Here is an 8,870-nt window from a genome sequence, read left to right on the forward strand (position 1 = left end):
TCATTTGGTCAAACGAGGCTTTCGTAACAGTCCAACAAAAAGCACATTGTATGTAAAGCGTGAGGGTGATGTACTTCTCATTGTCGTTCTCTATGTGCATGATTTGCTAATCACTAGACAAAATGAGAGACATATTGCTGAATTTAAGGCTAATTTGAATGCTACTTTCAAGATGAAAGATTTGGGGCTGTTGCATCATTACTTGGGTTTACAGTATAAGGAGTGTGATGGTGGTATTGCCTTGTCTCAGACAAGTTACATAGAGACATTGCTATGTATGTTTGGACTTGAAGATTGCAAACCTATTGCCACTCCCATGGAAATAGGCTTGAAATTGAGTCTTCATGATGCTAGTGATCCTATCGATGTCACTCTTTACCAAACTGATATTGGTTGCTTTATTTATGTATGCAACACATGCACAGATATTGAGTTTGCAGTCTCACAGGTCAGCAGATTCATGCATAGCCCATGGGTCTAAGCATTGGCAGGCTATCAAGAGGATTTTTTGCTACTTGAGTGGCACTTTACATCTTGGCTTGTTTTATCCCAAGGGGGATCTCTTCTATTTTTTAGGTTAAAATTTGAAGAATTGCCAATATATCACAATAAAACATGCAAAATTTAACCGATTGTCTTCAAGGCAAGCTTGGAATGTAGCCCGGGTTTTACAATTTTAGCCGGTTAAAAATACATTAAACCCCTTTTTTTGGGGGGGGGGGGGGGGGACACGAGTCTCCACTCGACCCAAAATGGAAGGGCACAAGAGGCATTGAAAACCTAGACGCTCAATATATCCATGGTCACTCTCTTGCCACCTTGAGCACAAACTATGCACAAAGAGGAGAGGTACACCTATCCAACATCTATTACACGCTTGTGTGGGACACTAGCATATGTACGCGCATGCATGCGTGCATGTGTGTGTGTATGTGTGTGTGTGTGTGTGTGTGTGAGAGAGAGAGAGAGAGAGAGAGAGAGAGAGAGAGAGAGAGATTTTTCCCAACAATCTAGTAGCCCTCCAAAAACCACTACATATTGTTTCAAAAACAGAGAGTCAATTCTATGATAAGAAATGCTTCATGTGCATATACTATTGTTCCTAATTGAAGTAGTTTAATTAATAAGGACAAAAATAACACCCTTCCAATTTTTAGGTTAAACTATGAAGAAGTGCTAGTGTTTATACTAAAGCTTACAAAATCAAAAGAGTTGTTGGTATTTACACTAAATCTTGAAAAACTTTATCGATTTTCTTCAAGGCAAGCTTTGAATATCGCCCGTACTACGAACACAAGTCTCCAATAGAACCACAATGGAAGGGCATGAGAGGCACAAAAAGGCTGAATGTCAAGCTATGCACAAAGAGGAGAGATGAACTTGTCAAAATTTTGTTACATTCTCTATTGGGACACAAGCATGCGAGAGAGAGAGAGAGAGAGAGAGAGAGAGAGAGAGAGAGAGAGAGAGAGAGAGAGAGATTCCCCAGCAATCTGACAGCCTTCCAAAAGCAACTACATACCATTTCAAGAAAAAAAATGAGTTAGGCGTTCTGCAATGAGAAATTCTTTATCTAACTAGCACTCGCTACTTTGGCTTTCAAATACTACATAAAATAAAAGAGTGTCACTGGTAGAGTTTGTAGACATGCCTTCCTTGCGAGGGAAAGATTATAGAAAGACAAAGATGAAGTATCTTAATATACATTGACAGAGTCTTGATTATGGCTCAAGGAACTAAGGTTGTGAACACCAAAAGAGGGTGCAAGTGTTGTGGTGGATTGAGATGTTATACTATGGGCTATCGAGGTTATGTTTTTGAGGCTCAAAATAAAGCAAAGGTTGGTTCTTGAGGAAAATGATAAGTGTTATTTGACAATGCGGCTTTTACTCATGAGTTTAGGTGGTGTGTGAAGAATTATTTTACAAGTAGAATTTCAATATCCACATAATGATTTCAACAACTTTCTTCGAGCACGAGCACAGGTTCTTGCATTTGTGCTATATAATACATTGCTTTTTAACATAGAACTTTTGAAGATTTATTCCTTATAGAGTCATCAATTTCTTGAAGGATTGTTTATCTTGAAAATTTCTTCCATATAAAGAAATCAAGGCCATGCAGCTAAGCATATCTTTACCGAACACGATATCGTATCATTGTCCGACAAGGATTAACTGTTAGAATTGTATTACATGTACATTTTTTGTAGAGATGATTTGTATGACATGCTTGCAATTACAATTCCCTAAGTTTGAGAGAGAGAGAGAGAGAGAGAGAGAGAGAGAGAGAGAGATCCTTACTGGCCTCCATTTTCCCATAAGAAGAGAAATATTGAGAGAGAGGGTGATTGAGGAGTTGAATGCCAATATGAATGTGTGTGTGTGTGTGTGTGATTGTGTGTGTGTGTGTGTGTGTGTGTGTGAGAGAGAGAGAGAGAGAGAGAGAGAGAGAGAGAGAGAGAGAGAGAGAGAGAGAGAGAGAGAGAGAGAGAGAGAGAGAGAGAGAGAGAGAGAATAGTTGTAGCTACTTGAATTTTCCCATGGGGAGAAAAAGAATATGGAGGGAGACATGGATGGAAATTGACGAGTTATGCAACAATACATGTGTGTGTGTGTGTGTGTGTGTGAGAGAGAGAGAGAGAGAGAGAGAGAGAGAGAGAGAGAGAGAGAGAGATAGATAGATAGATAGATAGATTTTATTATCGTCCTCGGAGGTCAAATATGACCTATGGGACCAAAGTTACATGTGATGTAGTATGTGTATGGCTGATGAGTGACTCTCGATGCTCCAAAATTGTAGTGATGAGAGTCGCAATGGAGAACCCACACTTTGGCTGGGAGAGGAAAGTGTGTAGGTCTAAGTTATGGCTGAAAATGTGAGAGAAGCAAGTTCGGATGTGATCAAAAGCTGAGCACTCTAGTAGTGTGTGGTACTCAGACTCTCGAACTTGCAGTGAGCATAATGTGCACAATCGATTTGACTCTTCTCCATTGCCCCAACGCCCTATCTCGCATCGAAGGAAATGGGAGCTAAGCCGAATTGCTGCGATAGTGCGTATCGCGGACAAGGGAATAGGCTCAAGCATGTAAGTGTGAGTACGGTTTCCTCTCTCAGTGAAGAACATGGTTTTGTAGTTGGGGGCAATATAGGTGGTGTAATGTATGAAGCGTGACCCACCGGATTTCTCCCAAGCCGTAATACATTGGCGTTGTAGAAAAGCTTCATTCACTTGAGAGTCAATTGAAGCATCATGTAGCAAGTGTAATGCATCCCATCTCCAAAACCACTTCTTTATGTCTTGCATCCATCCCGTGCTCAAGATCTTGCTTTTATGCATCTTTTGAACTTTTTTGCTTGCTTCCCATGCAATTGTAGGAAGTCGATGTGAGGGGTTTTGACGCATCTTTATCATGTACTCCACAACCCTTTCCATGCCCATAACCTCAATTGGAAGAGATCCCGACTCAAGAAGTAGGAGCATATATGGTGTTTGTGTCTTAACTTGGAGAAAGTTTGTAAGAAAACGCTTTTGGACATTCTCAAACTCTTTCCAAGTAGACTTTGAGATGCTCCCGCCCCACAGTTCAACTCCATAAAGAAGAACCGGTTTCACCAATGCATCAAAAAGATACTTCTTGAGAACCCAACACTTGATGTTTCCCGCATTACACATGTTCTCAAATGCATAATATGCTCTCTTTCCCGCTTCCAAACGACGCATAGCACATTCATGCCACTTGTGATTGGATGGAACCTCAAGGCCAAGGTACTTAAAGCTCTCAACAACTTCAAGTGTCTCGTTGTTGTACACAATGCATGGCTTCTCCTTATGGTTGGTTTTCACAAGCATAACCTTTGTTTTGGATTCATTTACAATCAGCCCACTATGCAAGCAAAAGTTCTCAAGGACAACCATAAGCTTTTGTGCATCTTCTAAAGTGTGTGCTAGAAGCACTACATCATCCGCATACAACAAAAGCATGATTACCGCATTGCAAATAGTGACCTCTTCAATGCCTTCTTCTTGCATAAAGTCAAGTACCATTTGTTCCAATTGATCGATGCATAGACCAAAGAGAGTTGGTGACAATGGACATCCTTGTTTAACCCCAATAGTGCTTACAAAAATTTCTGAAATTTCTCTTTCCATGCGCAATTGACAAATCACCTTCTCATAGATTCGAGAAACCGCAAGCATAAACTCACTTGGCACTTGGAGTTCTTCCATCCTTCTCCACAAATTGTTACGTGGAATCATATCAAAGGCTTTCTTAAAGTCCACAAAACAACAATACAATCGCTTGCCTTTCAACCGACTTTCCTCCATGAGAACACGAAGAGTGACAAGATGGTCAATGGTGCTATGCAATCGACGAAAACCCGCTTGTCCCTTTGCACGCTTGTCATTCTCTTCAGCCCAATCACTCAATTTCATTTCCATTATGCACCCAAACAACTTTGCCATAAGAGACCGAATCATTATTGTCCGGTAGTTGCTTACATTCTTTACATCCCCTCCTTTATGCAAAGGCTTAACCCAATTAGTACTCCAATCATAAGGCATACCATGTTGAAGTGCAAGGTTGAACATATCACACATCCACTCATGGGTAAAATCTCCCGTCCATTTGATCATCTCCGGCTTGATACCTTGAAGATCTCCCGCTTTGCGAGTGGCCAACTTTTCAAGCCCACCGCATACATCCTCAATAGTAAAAAAAGACGGCATACATGGGAGTGAACCATAAAATGGCATTTTTTCAGTATTTTCTTGCTCATATAATTGCCTACAATGTGTGTACATATCCACTAGACTCAAGTTACCAAAATTCTCAATCCGCTTGCCTCTCAAGTTTCTCCAAAATCTTCCACATGCATGTGCCTTTTCTTGGACTTGAAATTCTTGTTGCTTTACTTCCCATCTTCTTCTCTTCTTTTGAATCAATGCCTTGTATGTATACAAATGACTTTGATAGTTGTCTTTGTCCATAGTTGCATCAAGCTTTATCAAGGACTTTCGAGCATCTTGACATTCTTTATCAAACCACCTTTTGCGTGATCTATCTTTGTTGATACCATGGAGATGCTTTATGGCAAAGCATTCTTCCGCACAAGAACAAATAGCTTTTTTGAAAGCTTCCCATTTAGTTTCCAATGGTGCATCACATTGAAGCTTTGTCATCCATAATTTTTGCTCAACCATTTCAATGTACATTGGTGCCCGTTTGAAATCCATACATAGTGATAACTTCTCTTTCCTTTGGCCGAGATTATCATGCTTAGTTGCTTCTCCACATGAAAGGTCAATACATAAGGTGCGATGGTTGGATTCCGGGGTCCATTGACCAAACATAAAACTCTTTATGCGATACATGATGGCTTCAGAGAGTAGCATATAGTCAATCACACTATCCCCATTATGTCTTCTACATGGAAATCCATTGGTTCCACTCCACAAAGATACACCATTAGCAATGAGCATACCCGTGCTATTACCCATGTGTAAAAGTAACTTTCCATAGTGATCCGGCTCTTTCTCATCCATTGAAGTACGATCATACAAGTGAACTTCCTTCAACTCCCTTGAAATGTATGGCATATCAAATTGTTGAGTATCATGTTGCAATGTTTTTGTGCGAGCATTCATATCCCCAAATACAATAACATCACCTTCACCTTTGAAATAAGCAATGTCCTCTTCCAAATCAGAAAATGGTTGATCTCTATCCATGCAAGCATAAAAGGGAGAATCATGATGAGGAATGTAGCAACCAGCTACAAAAATGGGTGCTCTTTTTGGTGTCATAATTTTCAACCATACATAACGTTTGTACTTGTCATCTTTCACAATTGATACAAAATCTTCCAATCCTTTCTTAACCATACATGCTAACCCTCCTTGTCCTCTTCGTTGCTTGAGATTCTTTGACCACATCAATGAATGTACATTGTAATCCTCCAAGCCGTCAATCCTTTGTGTATCATGCTCCCAAGTTTCAACAAGAAGTACAACATCGGCTTTGCTTGTTAGTTCATCAATGCCAACCCCCGCATTCCATGGGTATCCATTACAATTCCAAAAGCATATTTTCAATTGTAACTCGGTGTCATAGGTCACGCATCCCTATTTGCTTGAGAGACTTGCCTCCTCCTTGGGCACATTTTCTTCATGAGAGATCTCCTTGTTTTTATTATTCTTTTCTTCATATGCCTTGCGACGCATATTTTGTTGCTTAATAGTGCGATCTTCACATACAAAACATTTTGTATCCCTCAAATAGATCCAACTATTATCAAGGATAATCTTTCGCTTGGTCTCATCCGGCATGGTGCATACAATTGGCCGTTCTCCCGAGCGAGGAGCTCCTTGCTTCCCCACTCTATGTGCTCCATAGACCATAACTCCGGACATGCCAAAGTGGGTTTTGAAGAAATCTTCAATAACAATGGCAAGAGAAGGAGGTGTCTCTAACTTCTCTTCGGGAATTCCACGAATAACAATGTTCTTGGAACGCCGCTCCCGTTCCTTCAACTCCTCCACATCCACATTCTCAACATTCTTTGTTTGAACCATAGCTTGCATGAGTGAGGAATTAGAAACCACATTGCTACCACATACATCAGCCCAAGACTTGTTTGTGCATACATTTTTCATGTCGCATACATCCCGGCTCATAGTGTCAAATTTCTCCTCTTTCAATACATGGTCATGCTCTACTTTGCTCATCCGCTCCTTCAAAGCATTCAAGTCCACAAGAGAGCGTTTACATTCCTTGACTTCCTCTTCAAGTTGCATCAAACGTGTTGTTTGCATCTCAAGTATCCTCTTGAGATTTTCATTCTCAACCACAAGTATCCTTAGTGTGCCATTCTCCATTGCAAGTGCTCGTAAGTCTTCGCCTTGTTTGTTTACGGTCTCTTGCAATGATACCAAGTACGCCATGATCATGGTTTCCGATGTCGTTGGTTGGGTGGTTGTGTTGCTATCTCCACACTTAGGAGATTTTGGATCACTTTCCACAATGGTTGTGGATCTTGTTGAAGAAGAAGAACCCTTGCGAGTGCCGGACGACATTGTATGTAAAATAGGAGATGAGAATCAATTTTGTTGAACCTGTTCAATTCAGAAATGCTGCTATAGAAACGCCTTCCATAACTCTGAAAATTTCTGTCTTTACATCAATGCGTAGAGGACTTCGTGCTCTTCGATTGAGGCTATAGATCACCCAAATCGGAGTTCGGATGAAGAAGTTATGATCAAAAGAGTGGACTGCTGTCTACTAGGTCAAAAAACGGCTGCACAGAGAGAGAGAGAGAGAGAGAGAGAGAGAGAGAGAGAGAGAGAGAGAGAGAGAGGTGTTTTAGTATCATAGGAACACATCAAGAGACCTCAAATCTCTAGCCTGATAAGTCTTTGATTTAATAGTTGGTTTTTAAGATTAGAATTGTGATAACCAATCTACCACACTGAATGGTTATTATAGTTTTCTCTATTTATTCACAAAGAGAGATCTTAAAGATCTACTCGACAAGTCTCGACCTTAAAAATTTCTGTGAATGTGTGCGTGTGTGTGTGTGAGAGAGAGAGAGAGGGGGGGAGGGAGGGGGGGGATGGATTTTTATTGATCCGAATAGATATCAAAGATCTAGTTGATAAATCTTTATCTCAAGATCTGGTGTGTGTGTGTGTGTGTGTGTGTGAGAGAGAGAGAGAGAGAGAGAGAGAGAGAGAGAGAGAGAGAGAGAATTATCATCGTCTTGGAGTGATTACAAGGACTACAATCTACTCTCTCCACTTGTGTGCATACACACACACACACACACACACACGTACAAATATGGATGTGTGCATGTGACCCAATGGCCATGCTTTTCTTGGCCATAGTAACACGGGGGTCACACACTAGTAGATACATGCTTTTCTTGGCTGTAGTAACACGTGGGTCACACACTAGTAGATACACTATAGACCTTAATTTGTTTCCATAAATTTCATCATGTTAATGAAAAAGGCTTTGAAAGACAAAAAATTTCCTCTTTGCCAATCTTGAAGATTTGGGTTTTTTAATTATAACACAAAATTGGTCTAAGACTAAATTATGAAGTTCAAATTCTTGTTATAATAAGTTTTTTCCTATCCATAAACTTTGAAATCTATGTAAAATTTCATTTTGATGAGAAGCTAGGTTCAATTTATGAAAATTTCCTTAAAATTGCACTAATGTTTTATGATCCCAAATCAAAACTTATCACCATAATCTAATATGGTGATAGTTTTGGCAAAATTAAAATTTTTTCTATGTTCTTCACCTCATAATTGACCAAAGGGATGAACATGACGTATAAATCATGTCTCTAGTTTCACCAAATAATTATGACAAGTTGCTGAAAAAACAAGACACTTTCATGTCTCGAGACATTTAAGTGTTTAATTACAAAATTAGTGTAAATAATTTGGCATGCCTTATCATGATGCAGAAAAGCTTGAGATTAATTAGTTTTTAGAGATGCATGTTGGAAGGTAACCAACGGTTTTGATGACCAAAGGAATTTTTGACATGTTTGCATTCAAATACACAATAGGAGAAAATTACCTGTATGTCTTCACATAAATTACACATCCCTTTCGAGAAAGTAAAGGAAGGTGTTAAGCATGTCTAAGGCTTTTATATCACAATTTAACCACTTATTTGCACTATTGGACAACTAGAAATGACACACCTTCAACACTAGAGGTGTTTATTGAAAACAAGTGAAGGGCACATTGCTCTTTGGTTATGTACCTTGGGGGAGAATTGTGCCAACTCCCTACCATACTTATGGTTTTTTTTTTTTCCAAGAAGGGCATAGGAGAGTGGTAGAAAAAG

The sequence above is a fragment of the Adiantum capillus-veneris genome, chromosome 15, assembly GCF_014529385.1.
Source record: "Adiantum capillus-veneris isolate H3 chromosome 15, ASM1452938v2, whole genome shotgun sequence".
Taxonomy (NCBI): domain Eukaryota; kingdom Viridiplantae; phylum Streptophyta; class Polypodiopsida; order Polypodiales; family Pteridaceae; genus Adiantum; species Adiantum capillus-veneris.